This window comes from Engystomops pustulosus, chromosome 3, assembly GCF_040894005.1.
Source record: "Engystomops pustulosus chromosome 3, aEngPut4.maternal, whole genome shotgun sequence".
NCBI classification, from domain to species: domain Eukaryota; kingdom Metazoa; phylum Chordata; class Amphibia; order Anura; family Leptodactylidae; genus Engystomops; species Engystomops pustulosus.
Window position 1 is genome coordinate 143,393,412 of NC_092413.1, and position 20,946 is coordinate 143,414,357.

General features: G+C 40.3%; 1 long non-coding RNA gene across 2 annotated transcripts; it reads right to left on the reverse strand.

Annotated features, from left to right (window-relative positions):
- Positions 1-4,469: 4,469 nt before the first annotated feature.
- On the reverse strand, positions 4,470-20,645 carry LOC140120564 (uncharacterized). Of its 2 annotated transcripts, none has more exons than XR_011853874.1 (3): positions 20,578-20,645; positions 9,651-9,729; positions 4,470-4,739 (listed from the first exon to the last, which is right to left on the reverse strand). It is a non-coding gene; the product is annotated as an uncharacterized lncRNA (long non-coding RNA). The 2 variants fall into 2 exon arrangements; XR_011853875.1 differs by lacking the exon at positions 20,578-20,645 and adding an exon at positions 16,535-16,587.
- Between the last annotated feature and the right edge of the window lie 301 nt (positions 20,646-20,946).

Sequence of the window (20,946 nt, forward strand, 5' to 3'; positions counted from 1 at the left end):
GGGCGCACGATTTTAGTGAATCGTGGCACAATGCATTATCATTGGATAATGCACTTTCGGTGAAGTCCTCCGGACGGGTAGGTAAATGTGCACAAATTAGCCTATGATTGCTGAAATTTTATGTCATCTGTAAAAGTGTGCAGAGAAAAAAAAGATGTCATAATCTATTCTCTCATGGAAATAAATTATGACTCTCCAGTAAAAATATTCTTTCCTATAAATTAGTTCCGGGGTCCCAATGAAATATTGGGACAAATTAATCCACAGTGTTGCTAGGATAGTACCCAAAGCCATACTGGGTAGGTTACACATGGCCACAATCCACTGCCGCTGCGCACTGGTACAAAGGGCTCCCAGTTGTCTTTTAAGATAAATTCACTTCTCTGCCACATACGGTATATGCTGCTAAGGAGACAAACTCCACAGAACAGAAACTGTCCCTATTGATGAGATGACATGCCCTAAAAAGTTGAGTGTGTGCCCTGAAAAAGTCACACCCATAGACTAAACTTAGTATGCCTATTTATTTTAAACACACAATAAAAATTGTGACCTGAGCACTACTGCCTGTTTTTTGCTGAAACCTGAAAACCCAGTTGTGACTGGAACTTGTAATTGAGCCTTTTTTTTGTCTGAACCCTGGAATCCTGTTCCAAAATACCTCCAGGTTCCAGGTATTTTGGTTTCCAATGCAGCCAAGAAAGAATGCACACACAAAAGTTCTAATGATAGGACAATAGGGCATGAGGAACTGAGTGGACTATCATTGAGGTTTTTTACAATCAATCTCTGATCATTCTATGTTAAGAATCCAATGGGTAGTCATATCTGTGTTTTATAGCATTTGATGTATCTGTTTGTATACAGAGATTATTGGCAGCCACTGATAGGACCCCCTTGATTTGTTAGCATAGACTCAGCTGAGAAATAAAGCAATACATTTTCTAGTATTAAGTTTCTAATACGTGTCAAATGTTTGCCTGTAATATTAATTGTTACAAAGTTAGTTGCAAAGTTATTGACATTTATAAAAGTGTCCTTGAGTCCAGTGTCCCCATTACAACAGACAGACAGTGAACCCAACAGTCCTGCCTGCCTGCCTCTAAGTCTCCTAGGCGATACGAGACAACCACGAAGACAGTCCTTTCCTGCGCCAAAGTGTAGACATGGGTAGTTCATCAATCTGGTCACTTCTGAGATAGCAGCTAAAGTACAGAATCCTATACACAGAAGAACAGTCAAGAACATAAGCCAAATATTAAAAAAACAGAAGTACAAATGTATTGCAAGCAAAGCAGAAACATGAAAGTTTGCAAGACAATCTTTTAACCAGCAAACTGTTTTATAAGGGTATGGCATATGCCAGTGTCAGAGTGTTAACCATTGCTGGTTTAGAGCAAGGATTGCAAAGAGCCAGTAGTCCAGTTATAGAGCACTGTTCAGACTGCCGACTGATAAGCACCAGATGGAACACAGCGTCTTCACAGCCTGACAATATGAACCGCAGAAGACCCAAACACAGATGTAACATGCAGACAGCATTTTAATAACTCATTTTACAGAAACATTGTCATAATTCTCCTTATCCTAGTATTCTCATGGAGACATACAACCTGCTTATCATCATGATATGGCTCTAAATGGCTGTCATGTGTTAGGTGTGTCATCACATGAAAAATAATCACATGGTAAATACTCTTGCCTGCAGTAAAGTAATAAAATACTGTCAATAATACGGTATACTAATTACATCAGACAAAAGAAATATCATAGTCTCATTGAAAGTTCAATTTGCAAAATATGAGATCTGCAATTAATGAAAAGAGCAAATTAGCCTTAGCTAGTATTTTTCTTTACATCAAGTAGAGTTGAGTAGAGTTCTAATCTGGTTATATATAAAGAGTATATAACAAGGGACTGCTATGTGACCTCTTATCTAGTAGATGGCTGTGGCTGGAGTAAGAGAAACCCTCGTTGTTCAGGTTTTGGACTCTATAGGATACCATGCACCAAGATGATTGGGATTTCCAAGACAAAAAGGGATCATCTAAAACAGGGGGAGGGAACTTATGGCTCTTTTGATGGCTGCATCTGGCTCACAGACAAATAATTTATTATTAGCGATTGGCAGTGAGTACATCTAAAAAACACACAGCGATGATCACTGGATGCAGGCTGGGATGTTACCACTGCCTGCGTCCTTTTTGTGACCAAGGTGCCATCACTGCAGCGTTGCTTAGGTGACTGCGCCTGTGTCATAGAGTAGAGCAGCATATACTCCAGTGGCGCCTGGATCACAGAGAAGAGCGCAGGAGTGATGAGAAGCTGCTGAAAGGAGAGCAGATAGGTGAGTATTCCCTTTTTGCTGTGACTACCAATCTACTAGGGACGTGTGCTAGAACTATCTACTGGGGGAAATTATGTGCTGGCACTACCTATCTACTGGGGGGCATGTGCTGTGACTACCTATCCACTGGGGCCTGGGGGCATGTGATGGGTTTAACTGTCTACTGGGAGGTATTTGCTGGCGCTACCTATCTATTGGAGGCATGTGTTATAACTACCTATCTACCTTGGGCATGTGCTGTGGCTACCTATCTATTGGGGAGCATGTGCTGTGGCTACCTATTTACTGGGGTGCATGTGTTGTGACTACCTATCCACTGGGGCCTGGGGGCATGTGATGGGTTTAACTGTCTACTGGGAGGTATTTGCTGGCTCTACCTATCTACTGGAGGCATGTGTTATAACTACCTATCTACCTTGGGCATGTGCTGTGGCTACCTATCTATTGGGGAGCATGTGTTGTGGCTACCTATTTACTGGGGTGCATGTGCTGTGACTACTTATCTACTGGGGAGCATGTGCTGTGGTTACCTATCTACTGAGGGCATGTGGCTGGGCTACCTTTCTACTGGGGGCATCTGCTGGGGCTAAATATCTACTGGGGGAATGTGCTATGACTACCTATCTAACAGGGTGCATGTGCTGTGGCAACCTATTTACTAGCAGGCATGTGATGGTGCTACTTATCTACTGGGGGGCATGTGCTGTGGTTACCAATATAGGCTCATAGGGTAGTATCGATTTGAAAGTGAATGGAAACGCTTTTAAAAACCTTCTTAGTTGTGCCTAATCAGGCACAACTCTAAGTAATGTGTTTTTCAGTGGTCGGGGTGCAGCCTCCCTCCTCACTGCTTCTGATCAGTGGAATTGTAGGGAAGAAATGTAGGAGGAAATGAGGACACACACCTCAAATGGTTGTCTTAAAATAGGTTAATTTTTTTAGTTGCCTCTGGATACAACACATTTCAGGACACAATGGTCTCTTTCTCAAGTAAAATTAGAGGCTGAAAAACATATCAAAATGAAAATACATATATACATGACTGTATAATGCTTTAAAGGAAACCTACCATTTAGAATGGCAGGGGTAAGCTGTAAGTACCGAGCACCAGCTCAGGGTGAGCTGGTGCCGGTACTTACTTTCGTTATAAACCGCGGTATCGCAGTTTTAACACTTTTTAAACTCTAGACCAGAACAGGCTTCGTCGCTGCGCGTGCCTACATAGGAAATAGCGGACATGTTGCGCGCGCACGGTCGCGCGCAGCGCCGAAGCCCCTCCTGCTCTAAAGTTTAAAAAGTGTTAAAACCGTGATACTGCGGTTTAAAACACTAACGAAAGTAAGTACCGGCACCAGCTCACCCTGAGATGGTGCTCGGTACTTACAGCTTACCCCTGCCATTCTAAATGGTAGGTTTCCTTTAATATAAGTGTCAGGCTTCTGGGTTAGTGAACCCCCTGAACCACTGCAGACGATGACACAAGCCGACCTCTGGGACCGGGATCTAAGTGGCACCCGGTTTTCACCAGAGCCCACAGCAAAGCGGGTTGGTCTTGCTGCGGCGTGGTGCCACCAGGTCGTTCCACTGGTGTGACTTGTCGAGGTACAGAATCAGCAGGCAATCTCCTGGTCGGGGACAGGCAGATGATCAAGGAGGGCGCATCGGTTCAAGGTCAGGGACAGAGCAAGAGGTCTTGGCTGGCAGCAGAGTCAGGAACAAGTCTGGGGTCACAACGGCAGGTTAACACACGAGAATAACTCGCAGGAAGCTTTCTCTGAGGTATATAGCGCAAAGATCCGACAGGGGATGCTGGGAGAAGCCGGCTTTTAAAGAATCCCAGGAAGTGGCCAGCGCCAATCACCGATGTGCTGGACCTTTAAATTTGCTAGCACCGACACACACGTGCCCTAGACTTGTAAATATATAAATAAAACACTTTCATATATAAAAACATATTTAACAATTCACAGTAAAGCGTGACACATGGTCATCTATAGTATATCTATAGTAGTTCATATATACTAGTTCATTCATAGTGCAAAATTTTATGGGTTGCTATATCACAAATAAATGAATATATAGGGGAAAAAAGCTGATATATTAATCTTTTTTAATTGCTTGGCAGTGAATTGTTCTCGGCGTTCAAATGAAGATGAGTTCATGAGTGATATTATTTAAGACCACTAGATGGTGGTATTGAGTTGTGTAGGAAGAGGTGACCTTATTCTGCTGTCCTGCCTGTGTAGCTGAGCAGTTTGGCTGCAGGATGCTGTTATTTATTGTTTAGTTGGAGGAACGGCTCGCACTCCTTGATTGCTTTCTATGTTGTTGCACTCCTTTGAGGGTTAAATGGAATTGTTTTGCTGTTCCTCTGTTGGTTCTTCTGGTATTCCTAGAGATAGACAAATTTTGGTCATTTTATTTTTATAAAAATCTGCAATTTCCCTTTATCCTTTTTTTAAATGAAATTTTATGTTCATTAAGGAAAATAAATTGTATTCCTTTGCACTCATTAAGCAATTAAGCATTTGCATTTAACATTTGAATAAACTGTTTTGAAAAAGAAGGAGGCAGGAAGGTGGTAGAAAACCATTTGGATAGAGAGCAGAGCGCATTGAGGAGATAATGATGATGACACAGGGTTTTTGACACAGCTCCAGGTTTGCCTATAGGTCTTTGGATGTTTGACATTTTTTCTACCATTCACACCAACCTTGGAAAGTTTTTGGTGGTGGACTTATACCCTTTGGAAGTATTGCAATATGCTAATAATAGCAGCTCTGATGTCCTCAGATAGCTAATTCACCAGTGTGACAAAGGAATGTGGCCTACCATGTGAAGTGGAAGTCATCATTCACGACACATGGGCATCAACAACTAATAACTTATTTAATGCCCAAAACCAGCATCACAGCAAGCATTATGCTTTTCTATCCTACCCCCTCCCCCTTTCCCACCATTGTTTGTTTTTTGTTTTTAATCATTATTTAGCATTTGGCCCTTTGTATGTGCTCTATACAAAAGAAAAGTGTTTCACTTCATTCATATTCTTCAGGGGTTATTCTACATTGTGTACTTCATTTGTGTCAATAGCAATGAGCAGAACTGTGTTTGGTATATGTAATCATTTGCTATACTGTGATTTGCAACTTTTCTGTTAGGTTTGGCAATCTGTGATTTTTTTCCATAAATGATGATTTTTAGTCAGATGGTCACACCACTGTGCTGTTTGTTTGATAATTGGCAACATACATGTGAACAATCTAAACTATTTGCACGACACAAATAAAATCCACAAACACAAGACACTTGGATTTAACACTGCACATAGACCTTTTAATAGATCTGACTGCCGTGCGGCAATCCAAAACATAGTCCAGTGCAAAAAACAGAACTCAATGATAATTGTCCCCTAAAGAGTTAAGTGCCATGCAAAAGGTTCTCCAAAAAGAAACATCAGAAAAAACAGCAGTTTTTCTCTTAGACTTGTTTGATGAAACTGCCCGGATAAATTAAGTGGAAGCAAAATGCTGTTGTCCTTTATTCCATGAGAATTGTGATGTTTCAGCTTACAAGGAACCTTTCTTAAAAAAAAAAAGGGTCACGTGTAAGATCTTTATAAGATTCTAAAACACAGCATAATAGCTGACGATTATACAATTGCACAAACTGACCACCTCATTGTACTGTAAAAAAAAAACATCCAATGCACATTATTTTATTGCAAAACATACACAGGGTCATAATACTGACTATACTGCTTATTCTACTATACGTCTTAATTGGTGTATTTTGTAAAATGGTGTCAATTGTTGAGGGCTCACAATCTTCTTGTAACTCAGATCCTCTGCAAATTCATCATGGTGCCTGAAATCAATTCATAGAATTCCTGCACAAATGCTAAAAACCTGTGCTGTCCCAGTCATAGGATCGCAAGTGAAATCCAACTACACTGCATTGTTATATGTATTGCAGAATATTTAGTGTATCCTGATGCCATCTTGTGGCCATTGTTATAATGGGATTCCATAGTTAGCAGTGATCACTAAATGCCTTGCTTCATGTAACCCCCTCTCCTGTGAGCTTGTATTCTGTGCTGTTCCTTTACAGACATATACAGAGTTGGAGAGTGGATCATTTTCTACCATTCTCCATCAACACTTGTCGAATCCCTCAAGGAACAGTCAATAAACCTTGAAGACAATAAAAAAAGGAGTATAAAAAAAGGAGTATAAAAAACCCTGACCGGAGCTCCCAATGATTCCAATACGGCTGTTGTTCAAAATTCCTTCAAAGATCTTCAATTATATTCTACCGATGAGGAAAGTTTGGCAACAAGATGTAGGTCACTATTCAGAACGTCCTTAAGGTGCAGTTTTCTCCTTAAACTCACTCAACCGTGTGGTAGCAAAAACTAAGAAGAAGCCCCGGAAGAAGCTGAGAACGGCGAAACCCAGGGTCGGGCGAGCGAGTGGAGTTGGCGTCCCGTTTTGTATACTGTTTTATGCGCATTTTAAACATACTCTTGTGAGTATAACTTTTAAGAATAAAATCCAAGGTTTTAAGAACGTACTATGCGATTTGGTGCCTACTTTCTCTTTTAGTTTTTGCTACCACACGGTTGAGTGAGTTTAAGGAGAAAACTGCACCTTAAGGACGTTCTGAATAGTGACCTACATCTTGTTGCCAAACTTTCCTCATCGTTAGAATATAATTGAAGATCTTTGAAGGAATTTTGAACAACAGCCGTATTGGAATCATTGGGAGCTCCGGTCAGGGTTTTTTATACTCCTTTTTTTATTGTTTAAAGTGGGACTTGTTGGATCGGTCTCGGACTGTGGTGTTAGCTCCTGTGGTATGGAAGTGTGCTGCACTGTGTTTTTATAAACCTTGAAGACAATGCATCTTCCTCAGCAGATTTGAACATGAATCTGCTGTGGGAATAAATATAGTCATGAAAACCAACTTTCATAGCAGAGAAAGAGGGACAAAGTATGTGGTGTACTATGTGCACAGAGGAATTTTTTTTTTTTACCATAAGCCACGCCTTTTGCTCCAGTCCCACTCAGTATAATTTCCCCCTAAGGGTGATGGCAGACATGACGTTTTGTCTGCATTTGCAAATGCAAACAAAGTCGCACCCACCGGGGCGGGCCTTGGCCCAATCGCATCAGCGTTTCTTTGGAAAAAACTGCGATCGGGAACGAGCCTCGGGTGTTTTGCATTCAATCAACGCAAAACAACAGCGTCTCGTTCCCGATCGCAGGCGTTTCCATAGAAACGCCGATGTGATTGGGCCGCGGCCTGCCCCGGTGGGTGTGGCTTGGTATGAGTTTGCGGCACGTGTGCCATCACCCTTAGTGCCCTTCATCCCCCCCTTCTTATATTGTGCCCCCAGCTCCTGCTCATTTTAAAGTCCTCTCTTATTGTGCATCAGCAGCTCCCCTTCTTATATTGTCCCACCTAGCAGCTTCCCTCTTATTTTGCCCCCCAGCAGTTCCCCCTCATATTTTGCTCCCTCTCAAGCAGCTCTCTGTAATCACTGTTATTAGCTTTGTGTCTAGACGGAGCTGATGACCCAGCACATACTTCCCGCTGGACAGGACAGAGGACATAGCCCGAAAATCGTGACTGTTCCACTGGATTTTCAACCTGCTGTGTGCTCCAACAGCAGTCCACATACACAGAGGGGGGATTTTATACTAAATGGCATTTGCATAACATATTTTGGGATGCAATGTCCTTTAATCCCTTGAGAAACCGAAAAATCTATTATTTTATTGGAATTATAATTTTTTTATTTACACTCTGAGTTATCTAATTATCTGTATGGGTTTTATATGCCTAAATAATGAAATTGGATTTTAGAAGCTCTCTGCTGTTGCTGGACTTTGTCTTTCCTTTCTGATTGCTGCACATGTTCATCCAGTCTTTGTCATTTGTACATAGAGATCGTTTGGCGTGGAAAAATACTCAGTTGAAGTGGGAAAACTGGAAGTTTTAATTTTCCTTTGGATCTAAATATTTTTGCTAATTATGCTAATGATGTAAGTTTTTCACACCTGGATTTGGGGAACCTCTGCAATTTTCCATCGCAGATCTTCTCCAGTTCCCTCAGGTTGGTGGGCAGCCATTTGTTAAAGGAAACCTACCTCTTAAAAGTGGTAGTTCTAACCCACAGATACATGGCACCAGCTCAGGGTGAGCTGGTGCCGGAGCATATTTTCATTAATGCAAGAAACCCCCGATTGCTGTTTTATACCTTATATTAAAAGCTGTTTTGGCGCATCAGATGACAGCACGGCGCACCATGCGTGTGACCGTGTGTGCGGCTGATTCTGAAGTGCCGGAGAGCTAGTGACATCACTGAGCTCTCGGGCACACTCGGACCTGCACAACTTCGCACAGCCTGTTATCCCATGCAAAGTTGCGCGAGTGTGCCTGAGAGTCACCGGCCCTTCAGAATCAGCCGCACGCATGGTCGCGCACATGGTGCACCGAAACGGCTTTTAATATAAGGTATAAAACAGCAATTGGGGGTTTCTTGCATTAATGAAAATATGCTCCGGCACCAGCTCACCCTGAACTGGTGCCATGTATCTGTGGGTTAGAACTACCACTTTTAAGTGGTAGGTTTCCTTTAAGTCTTTCTAGATTTTAAAATACCAATCTTCGACCTATATGCATCAGTATTACCTTACAGTACCAGTCTTAGACTGAGTGTTAGGTGTAATAGGTTTTCATGAGAAGTTTTTGACTTTATATAAAAATTTGATTTGAATTGCTGTTTGGTAAAATATTTTCAAGGGGAAGTATTTGTACTAGTCTTTGCAGTTCCAGCATCATACAGTAATATCTTACCGTACCTGTCTTAGTATTAAATATATAATACAATGATACCTTACAGGACCGGTCTCAGTACTATGTACAGCAAACTTTTAACTGCATCTGTTTATTTCTTTTAGTGTAAGTGTATATATTCCTGAAGTGCAGTGACAGTGGCAGTACTATTTACATCTATATCCTCATATGGTCAGGACAGAGCTAGGGAGAGGATGAGATAACATCAGGCATTGTTAATAATTGCCCTTTTCCGGCAAAAGTCTGGAAAGCTGCATGAGTATACTGATATGCTCCTATTACACAGGCCACTGGCTAACTTCATCTATATCCTCATACGGTACCATAGTGCAGTGACACTACGTACATTTCTATACAGTAAGTGCATTTGGTTTTATTACTGAAATATTCTTTAATAATGTCGTAATCAAAATGTACAAACCCTAAAATTGTAAGGTCTCACCTCTTCCTTTTGCCTCTGCTGCTTTGATAAGTTCGTGATCCAGCCAGCTCCGATCACGGATGTTACAGCGCGGTGTCACCTGTAATAGACAATAGTGCATTCTCTTATTATTCTATCATGAACTCCAGTGGTGAAATCAAGAACACTATTTTATCTTTATAGTATGGATGCCTTTAACCCCTACACGCACAAGGAGGTTATAGTACATCCCTGCGGGTAGATTCTTCCCACACCGGGACGTTCTATAACTTCCTGCTTCTGGCACCGGCTCACAAACGGGCCGGCACCAGAAGCAGCGGCTGTCAGCTGTTACAGCTGACACCGCGCTGTAACATCCGTGATCTTGAGCCGGCTTAAACTAGAGCATCGCTGGTTCAAGTTCAAATTTGTATAAGTAATAAAAGTAAAAAACACTAAAGTTTAAACATAAGAATAAAGAAAAATAAATACCTAAAAATCTGTATAATAAAACCTGGACCAGCACGGTTACCTCCGTAAAAAAACGCAAAAAAAGTTCCAAAAAAGATCATTTTTAATTAATACTTTTAAAAAAATGCTCTAAAAAGAGATTTAAAAAATGTTACACACTATAAAATAAGACCACTAAAAAGAACAACTGTTCTTGCAAAATGGTCGGAATAGAGCCACCATTCTACTAAAAGAGATTTTTATTGATGTCCTCTGTTATATTCATGAAGGCACGGAGCTGCAGTATACATTCAAGTTATTTTATAGTGTTACGCACTATAAAATAAGCCCACTAAAAAGAACAACTGTTCTCACAAAAAATATGCCCTTAACCGGATTCGTCAGCTGAAAAATAAAAAGTTCTGCATATGAAAAGATGGTAATGCTAAAATGAACAAGATTTTCTCCAAATTAGTTTTTATTCAGTAAAATTTAATACACCAAAATACACCAATACACCAAAATACACCAAACCGCCACATATTTGGTATCTCTATGTCCGTGACAATCTGCATAATAAAACAGAATCATTATTGGACCCGCTAAGTGAACCCCGTAAAACTCAACCTCAAAAAATTCTCAGAAAAAAAGGATAATTTTTAATTAATAATCTTTAAAAAATGCTCTAAAAAGTGAATAAAAATGTTATGCAATCTAAAATAAGACCACTAAAAAGAACAGCGCTTCTCACAAAAATAAGCCCTTAAGATCTGTCAGCCGAAAAATAAAAAAGTTATGCATATGAAAAGACGGTGATGCTAAACTTAACATTTTCGCCAAATTACTTTTTATTCAGTAAAATTTGGAAAAAAATTAAAAAATCTATATAAATTAGGTATTTTCTTAATCGTGATGACCCATAGAATACAAATAATATACTATTTTTATGGTATGGTAAATGGCCAAAAAAAAAATTGATGATTTTCATTTCCTCCACCAACAAAGAGTTAATAAAATGTCACTATTTAGCTATAGATGCCCCAAAATTATGTAACAGAAAAGTTCATCTCATGTGGCAAAAAAATAAACCCCTACAATGTGACAATGCAAATCTGCTCTGGATGGCGCCTCCTTCCCTTCTATGCCCGGCCGTGCGCCCATACAGCAGGTAAACACCACAGTGTACTCGGGAGGAATTGGGTATCTAACTTTGTGGAGCCTTTTTTCATTTAATCCATTTCAAATGTTTAATTTTCCATCCAAAATTAATGTATTGTCAAAAAATATTACAATTTGTAGATTGCACCTCCGTTTAGTTTTAACCCCTAAAAAAAACCCTAAAGGCTTAAACAAACTTCTTAAAAGTGCTTTTTCATACATTGAGGGGTGTAGTTTCCATAATGGGGTAATTTACGAATCTAGCTATTATTTAGGCCTCTCACAGTCAATTAAAAGTTGAACAGGTCCCTCTAAATCTTAAAAAACCATGCCAACATAAAGCAGATAGGATATGTAAGTTATGAATTTATTTGGGAGCTATGACTACCTGCATCAAAAGTAGAGAATTTAGAACTTTGAAAAATAAATACATTTTCCAAATTATACTCAAAATTCACTGTTTTTCATAACTAAACACAAAAGATATCCAAATTTTTAAACGAATTTGAAGTACAATGTGTCATGAGATAACAATCTCAAAATCCTCTGGAAATCTCATATCATTCCAAAGCTATAAGCACTTATAGTGATACAGGGCAGATTTGAAAAATGGGGCCGCGTCCTAAACGCCAAAATAGAGTCCCGTAGGGGTTAAAGATGCAAAATAGAGTCCCATAGGGGTTAAAGATGCAAAATAGAGTCCCATAGGGGTTAAAGATGCAATTGAAAAAACCTGGCCTTTCCTCTTACCGCCTCAAAAATGTGATTGTAAAAATGTGGCCCTGTTTCTCACTGCCTTAAAAGATGCAATGTGAAAAACATGCCCCCCTCCCCCCACTTCCCAAAAGGATGGACAAGTTCGCTTTTTCCAGAAAGTTTCACTTTTTCTAAAAAGGTTTTGTTTTTTAAAAAACGTTTCTGTTTTTGTATATAATTTCAGTTGATCCAGTAAGTAACTCTTGGGATAAGGAGGGAATTTTTCCCAAATTTGAGCGACAGATGACTTTTAGTATGGCCTGCTGCCGAAAGTGTTGGAAAGTGGCTGTGCTGAAAGTGTTGGTTTCGGCCTGACACTGACTGGATGAGGAGACAGGAGAAGATGAAGTGGAGGAGGAGGCAATTGAAGGCAAGGAGTAATGTCCGGCTGACCTTGGTGGTGGAAGTATACTTGCCACAGAAATTTCTACCAAGCATCCAGCTTCCACTATATTAACCAAGTGGGCAGTTAAAGAGAACCTGTCACCAGTGACCCCCCCTCCCCCCATACACACACATATCTCACAAAGTACATTTTAGATCTTTAGTCTTTACACATGTTCCACTGATGTCTCTATCCATGGGAATAGAGCCACCATTCTACTAAAAGAGACTTTTATTGAAGTCCTCTGTCATAGTTATGATGGCAAGGAGCTGCAGTATACATTCAAGTTACCTTGCCCTCCTCACTGTCGCTAACACTGCTAACCCAGCCCCCCTCGTGACATGTGAGTCTCTGAAGAGGATTTCTGAGGGCAGCTGAGGTTTTTTTCTCTTTATATAGCCAGGTCTAAATTAGCCCCACCTTCCTGAGGGAGTGGTTAATGATATAGCAGAGCCATGCCACACACAACTCATGTCTGTCCAGGGATTGTTTTGAACTTCCTACCACTGATAATAGCCCTTGCAGGAAAGTAAAGTGAGTTGTATATGGCAGTCAGTCAGTACTAGCAACATAGCTAATGGTGTAGCAGTGAGACCTGGCAATCAGGAACAGGGAGCCAGGGCAGTCCAGTGAACCTTGAATATGCAAGACTCAATATGCATCCCTTAATAAGAATGGACATACATCAGGTGCGTTGCATATAAGTTACAAACTGATTTTTTACCATTGCAGCTATGGAAAGGAGCTATTTACAGATAAGGACAATGCTTAATTTTTAATGAAGTAGTTATTTCGGGAGGGTTAAGATGAATAACAGGTCAGGTTGCCTTGTCAATTGAGAGGCTAAGACAAACGAAGCAGCAGAGGGAGCTTCAGTTGTTTTCATGTCCTTATTTTTGTGTCATCCACACAGCTGATTTTTATGTTTGCCAAGGGCTTGGTCATACATGTGGTGCTCAGCTCGCTTCAAGGACTGGCAGCTCGGTGTGCAAATGAAATGTGTTTTGTCTTCTGCACATTGCTTGATAAAATGGTTTCATCATGATCATGGTAGATGTCCTGCTATAGTCTGCTGCCCAAATTCTCATCCAACATGGGCTAACATCTTGGTTGGGCATCTGGGAACACTAAGTCTGCAAATGGGGTAGGGGCAGTTGGATAGGCCATTTAATCCCAGCAAGGAGAGTTATCATAGACTATTCCATGACCGGCAGATGAGACGTCCTTGCTGTTTTGAACGGGGGTGAGGTAGAGGGCTTTGAACAAAAGAGGTGGAGTGGGTTGAAGACAATCCAATGAAACTTGAGGCACTCTTTGAGATGTAATTGACTAATGCCTTAACTTCGTCTGGCCTCTTCATTCTGGGAATACATACACAGCATTTCACAGTGCCTTAAAAAGACTAATTATTTAAAATATCTAGCTGCCCCTCACTGTCATTCTAGCTGCCTCATCTCCCACAAACATTGTAGCTCAAGTCCCCTCATCACCACCCTTACCATCTTCTACCACACTGACATTAACACATTGGTGCAGATTTATCAAGCTGTCTGAAAGTCACAATATTTCTAGTTGCCCATGGCAACCAATCACAGATGTCCGTTAAAATATTCATGACCACTGGTAAAATGAAAGCTGAGCAGTATTTGGTTGCCATGGGCTTCTAGAAATATTCTGACTTTCAGACAGGTTGATAAATCTGCCCCATTGACAGAATTTTATTTTATGTATTTATTTTTTTATTATTTCTTTTTTATGTTTTCATTTTAAGTACATTACCGTGGAAATGGCAAATACATTGGAATGGACAAAAAAACACTGTCTGCTATTTTCTTATGGGCTTAGTTTTTTTGAGTTTTTACTTTGCCGTCCAAATGACACATCTCTTTTATTCTATGGGTCAGAACAATCACAGAGATGACAATTTTTTTAGTGTTCTTTTTATGTTTAAATACTTAAAGCTTTTTCACACTTAATCATACAGCACTGTGTAAAGTGTTTTTGCAGAACAAGCTGATGTTCTAATTGGTCCCATTTGGAGAACTTTATTCTTTTGATCATTTTTTATTCAAACTTTATAGGTGGCAAAAACATATAATTTTAGACATTTTTACATTTTTCTCCATGAAAGGGCCTTAAATGTCCTTTCTAGAATTTCCTTTTGTTTACCTATAAAAAAAAATTCTCCTCCAAGAAAATGAGCAGAAAAGAACCACATTTTGCCTGATATTAGTCAACTTTAGAGGGTGCAGGGAGACTGTAACTTCAGGTGCTATCTTTGGTTCTATAGTACCTACAAACAATCTTTTTGTGTAATATGAAAGACATAAGACTCTCATCTTTCAGGATTATGATTCTGTGAGCTATAGAAACTGAGATATTAAAGAAATGGGGGGACTGGTTCTTTACCTGAACCTTGCATTTACAAATATATCTTTAAAGAAAATCTACCATTTGATTTCATGCATTATGAAGCAAACATACCTTGAGAATGCTGCAGCTACACTGATGCAGGCACATATCTTGTTTAATCCCTGAGCTGAGTGGTTTTGCTGAAAAAATAATTATACCATTTGGCACTTTTCCTCTTACATTAGTTATGTAAAGCTCCAGAGAATGATGTAATCACTGTGTTGTGCCAGACAGGCAGAAACAATCAATTGCCGCACCATCCCCCTGCTGCTGTTTATGAGTGATCCAGTCTGTACAGTTCAGGAAGCTCCACGTGTAATTTATTTATGTATGGCACCCAGCAGCACCCAGCTTTCCCAGGGTCCTGAATGTTATAACTGCTTTTTCAGCAAAACCACTCAACTGAGGGATTAAACATGATATGGTTCTGCATCAGTGTAGCTACCACATTCTCAAGGTATGTTTGGCTCATACTGCATGAAATCAAATGGTAGATTTCCTTTAACTGTATGTATCTCCGGTTCTGTAGCTCACAAAACCACAAGAACCATATTTCTAGTTACTACAGGGTCTAAAAGAGGGGTATCTAAAGTTACATTTCAGTGCAGCTAGGTCAATTTGCCTCAATTTTCTCTTTACCAGGCCTTTTTTTGTTAACAGGTCCATTGCCTTATTTTCTAAATGTGTCATCCCCATTCTAAACACACTGTGGTGGCGAACGAAGCCTCTGATGTCCCCGCAAACTAAGGCCCTGCATACACCAGATAAAATTACTCTGACAAGGGCAAAACCGCTCTCAGGAACCTAACTAACAGACCTTGAATGACCCTGCAAAGTGACACGAAAACATTTTGTCTAGCAGTCGCTGGATGATGGATGATGGAGCGGACAGCTAACATGTAATCAGAGTAAGACCAGTACATCACACTAGTACACAGAAAAGTGTCAAGCCAAAAACAAATAAGTCTCATATAGCAATAGAATAGACAATAACACATAGCTAAAGTCAAATACACAGAATAGCAAACAAAGAATAGCACCACATAGTAAGAGAAGACTGACAAAAAGGGACTGAGCAGAATATAAAGGGAGTAATGGACACCATCCCCAGCACTGACTGGCTCAGCCATCCATCATTCAAGCCACTGCTGCACAAAAAACTAGCTCAAACTCACACCCATTTTTCCTTAAGGAAAGATCCTGAATGGTAGCTGTCAATCAAGGCAGACTATGGTTTTCAAGCACAGGCTGTGGTTTTCAAGCACAGAAGTCTGAAATCTGATCCTATTCAGAGCAATTTGCGAGTCTGGACAATTGTACTCACACTCTACTTTAGAATTATATACCTTAAATTATTTTGATATGGCCTGTAGCTATCCCTAACATTATGGGGAGCAACAATTGGTCTTCTAAGATCACTGTCAAAGTTCATCTTTCTTGGCATTACTTCCTACTATTTTACTACCATAGACCAACAAACTTCTGTTTTTCTAATTCCAATTACCAAGGGTATTTTATCAGGAGCACCTGGCTGCTACATACCCTCTGGAAGCAATAAAAGGAAGTGTACTTTTCACACATGAAAAAAAATCTTCACTAATATTTCAATATTTGGCATCCAAGTTGACATATTCTGCCTCCCAATGATTCCTTTAGTCCAACGGTCTTCAACCCCCAGGCCGCAGCCCAATCCGGGGCCTTGGAACACCAAATTCCAGGCCATAGCCAAAAACGTAAACTTGGGGAAGAAAAAAAAAATCAGTACACTAACGCTCCTCGTCAACTTGCAGCTCCGGCTTTTTCTGTTCTCAACATCCCGGCACTGCCCGCGAGCACCCACTATGACTCAGGCATGTCACCGGCTGATGACATCATAGACATGCCTCTGCCCGCAGTGCTGGGAAGCTGAGAACAGAAGATGCCAGGGATGAAGGGTGAAGATGATATATTCATTGGTTCACTATAAAGGGTGAAGAGGAGCACCAGAGGTAGGTGTTGTATTTATTATTTTTAGGGTGCTCCTATGTGGACATTAAATTGGGGGGGGAGCACTCCTGAGGGCATTTCAATAGAGTGGAGCGGTGCTGGGGGCATTTCATTAATGGGGGAGCACTGCTTGGGGCATTTCATTAGGGGAGAGCACTGCTGTGGTCATTTCATTAGGGGAGAGCACTACTGGCAGCATTTCAGTAATGGGGGAGCACTGCTCGGGGGCATTTTATTAGTGGGTAGCACATCTGGGAGCATTTCATTAAGGGGGGCACTGCTGTCGACATTTTATAGGTGGCGGAGCACTGCTGGGGGGCATTTTGTTAATAGGGGAGAACTGTAGGGGACATTTTAAAGGATGGGGAGCACTGCTGGGGACTTTGTGTGTTTGGGGGACTCTGCTGCAGACATTTCATTGATGGCAAGGAGGTTGCTGCGGACATTTCATTAATGGGGGAAGTTGCTGCTGACATTTTTATTAATGGCAGGGAGGCTGCAGCAGACATTTTCTTAAGGAGGGAGGCTGCTGCAGACAATTTATTAATGAGGGAGGCTGCTGCAGACAATTTATTAATGAGAGAGGCTGCTGCAGACATTTTAATAGTAATAAGAGGCTGCTGCTGGACAATTCATTGATAAAGGGAGACTGCTGAACATTTTATTAAAGATATTAAAGAGTATTTCCCACCCTAGGCTTATACTCAAGGCTGTTTTCCCAGTTTTTTTGTGTTAACACTCGGTCGGTTTATATTCAGTATCTTTATTTCCTCACAGTGAAAAGCCGAATACAAGGCAACATTATAGATGTGTGGGGGCTAAAGAAAAGGGGATATTATAATTTCCCCTTTTCTGTAGCCTCCTTCTTATGAAGACATTAAAAGGGAACTTCAGAAAAAAGTGGTACTATAGAGGGCTACAGAAAACGGGGCAGCTGCAGAAAATGGTGCATTTTAGACCACGGGCTGCAGAGAGTCATACATTATATGGGTTGTAGTTATTCAAGGGCACACAAGAGGGTTACCTGGCCTGGTACCTGGGAAAAAAATTTTGGCTGCAGACGGTCCCCAGATACAAAAAGGTTGGGGAACACTGCTTTAGTCTATCTGTTTCTATCTGTTCATCAAACACTGATCACTCTAACATTAAAGATGATTGGACATAAAATGGTTCTACCCATCAAGGGCCTGGCAGCGGTACTTATTACTCAGGCTGTGATCTTGGCAGGTACATAGACTCTTTAGCTATGGGCTTAAGGTTCCCAAAATGAAGTGAATCTGTTTTAGGAAACAAACTTTAGAATCAAATGTACTGTATTTAAACAAAAATTCAACATAAATAATCTCTCAATCAGCTTTACTAATAAAAGATCAGAATCATTTATTTGGCCAACAATTGTCCCAGTTCACAGTTAAAGACCCTGGGAACCAATTCCGTGTACACACTGTTATCTCTGTTGCTGTGCCACTGTTCTGCTATTTAGTGTATTGTATTTAACTAAGAAAAAAGTCAGACAGATAGAAAATTCCCGTAGTGACACCTAACTGTGAAGGGAAGACATGTTTAAGCCTTAAAGCCTGCTTAATACACAAGCTGTTATTTAAAGGGATGCCACATAAGACAAGCCACACCAGATATGTTTAGAATATATAAATTACCTGTAAGCCTATATCTACAAAAGTGATAAAGAGGTAGTAACCTAGAAAGTTCTTCACAATCTCATTATATCAAATTAGTTCTGCTAGTATTATATAAGATGTGATCTGTGAATTCCTCCAGACGGGTAAGTAAATGTGCCCCAGTATGTGGTACCTGTCACAATTTCGGTAGTTTAGCATTGATCGCTTGTATAAGGCTTGGTCAAACTCCAAAAAGTTCCTTTATCTGAATACAAAAAGTTGTGTGATATAAATAGAGACAATTCAGTGCAAAGCTTTAAATAAATTACGCTTATACATTTGTCCATACTAAAGAATCTGTGGATGTGCTGCAAACATTGGGGCTCATTTACTAAGACTCCGTGGACCGCACTATCTTCTTAATACCTGACGATTTCCGATCTTCGCCACATTTAGAAGAGGTTTGTGGCGCACGCGATCGGATTTTGGAGCCCCGGGTTGGGTTCGGTCCGTCGGACGATTCAACGGATTTGGACTACGCGCTGGATTTAACAAAGCAATTTGTGTCGCAAGCCACAAATTTACATGCACTGGGAGGAAGGTGGTGAACTCCACGGACCTCCGCGGGGAAGCGACTCATGCAGGAACTCAGGCGCACGATCTTCATGAATCGCTGCAGATGTGGATTCCGGCGGACAACGCACCACTGGGATCGCGTAGGGACCAGGTAAGTAAATGTGCCCCATTGAGTTGTATGTGAAGAGCGTGTCTATACTGTCTAGTGGAAGTAATATTAAGGTTTCACTTCTTACCTTAAAATCCGATCCAAAAATGTCCCCTCATGTATCTTTCATTGTTTTCAATGAATGGGAGCATTATTACTAAAAAAAAAAAAAAAATCTATACTTTCCATCCTTTTTCCCTGCTTTCAGCAGCAGAATCATAATTTAAGCTGTGGGTGGACGAATATGGATAAGCCTCTTTGTACAGGGTTAATCTACATGCAAACCTACAGGAGAAAGCAGTACAGAATCCTGAAACTTAAGCCGACTGCGCAAGAACATGCTCAGTCCCTGGAAATGAACCTGTGTGCTGTCAGATCCAACGGACTGAGCACAGTGCAGTGGCGGCCCTTGCATTATAGTGAAATATGATGCAAGCACTTTAATGTTCGGTGCTGCTGTTTGGCCGGCAGGATCGGATCTGAATAAGCATATTAGTAGGCAGCCGGCCTTAGGCTAGCCTATCTTCCACAGATTCATGAGGAAAACCACTCCAAAGGCTGATCCAAGAAACACTGTGAACCTGGTATATTTGAGTATATGTAAAAACAATATAAAAATGAATTGATTTATTGTTATTTCTGAAAATAGCCAATATTTAGCTATACATTTTTTTGAAAATGTAGGCTTTTATCTTGTGTACCTTAACATTTATCGATTATATTACAGACAAGTATTACAAGTATTTTGTGTTTAGTCAAATTTAGGGTCGTTTTCTTTTGTACCTATGGTACAATTCTTTTTAGCAGATAACTCCCTTTTAAACAAGATAAATGACAAGAATTTATACTATGAAAAAAGGAAAAATCAAAAGTAACAAATTGGGAGGAAAAGGAGAGATTGTCATTTGTCTAGGTGTTGTTGAGTGGGACTATACGGAACAAGATGTTGTTTGAGTGTGAGATTTCAAGACCTCCCAGTTATCCTTTAAAACATTGAGATGTTTGAGGTCTGGAAATCTCATGTACAAACATCTCTTAAGAGAACTTTCATGTGCTTGCATTAAAAGGTGTCACTGGAAACAGAGTAAACAGATTATCACACTTAGCACTTCAAAGTGCATGTTCACAGCCCAAAACATCTGCAGGGCTCCGTACAGCTCCCACATGCTGTACAGCCATGATCTTTATATGCCTTTGTATACTTTATACAGTTGAGGTGTTTCAAGGCAAATTAAAAGTCAGATATACAGAATACAACAAAAACTATGGGGCGGACCGTGGTTCCCCAGATCCTGACTATAAGATTTAAACAAAAAAAGGAAATCAGAGCTTTGCATTTTTCAAATTTACATACATTAGTTCTCCCTAAATGTCCAATATCATGTTTGGAAACATGTTTCAATTCATTTTAAATGTCACTGTACATGTTGCAGCTGGTACGCGAGGTCATTTACTCAAAGTAATTGAGTAAGTTCATACTTAAAAAAGCCGGTGGTTTGTGGCCGTCGCCATGTTAACTCGGCTCGTCGTTCCCCATGACGTCATCGGGGAGCGGAGATCCGTTGCTATGACAGCCTCGGGTCACACTAAGAACCGAACCTGTCTCTTTCGCACCATATATTACAATGTGCGATTTACACATTATAATAGATGGTGTGGAAAATCCCCATATACAGCCATTCTCTAATATGGCAGTATATGGTAGGATTAATCAGATAACCTAGGGTTAAAGTACTCTAGGGGGGTCTGAAACGTTGTAAAATTTGAAAAAGATTACAAAAAATAATTAAATTTAAAAAAATCTAAAAATTCAAACCACCCCTTCCCTAGAACTGATATCAATATAAA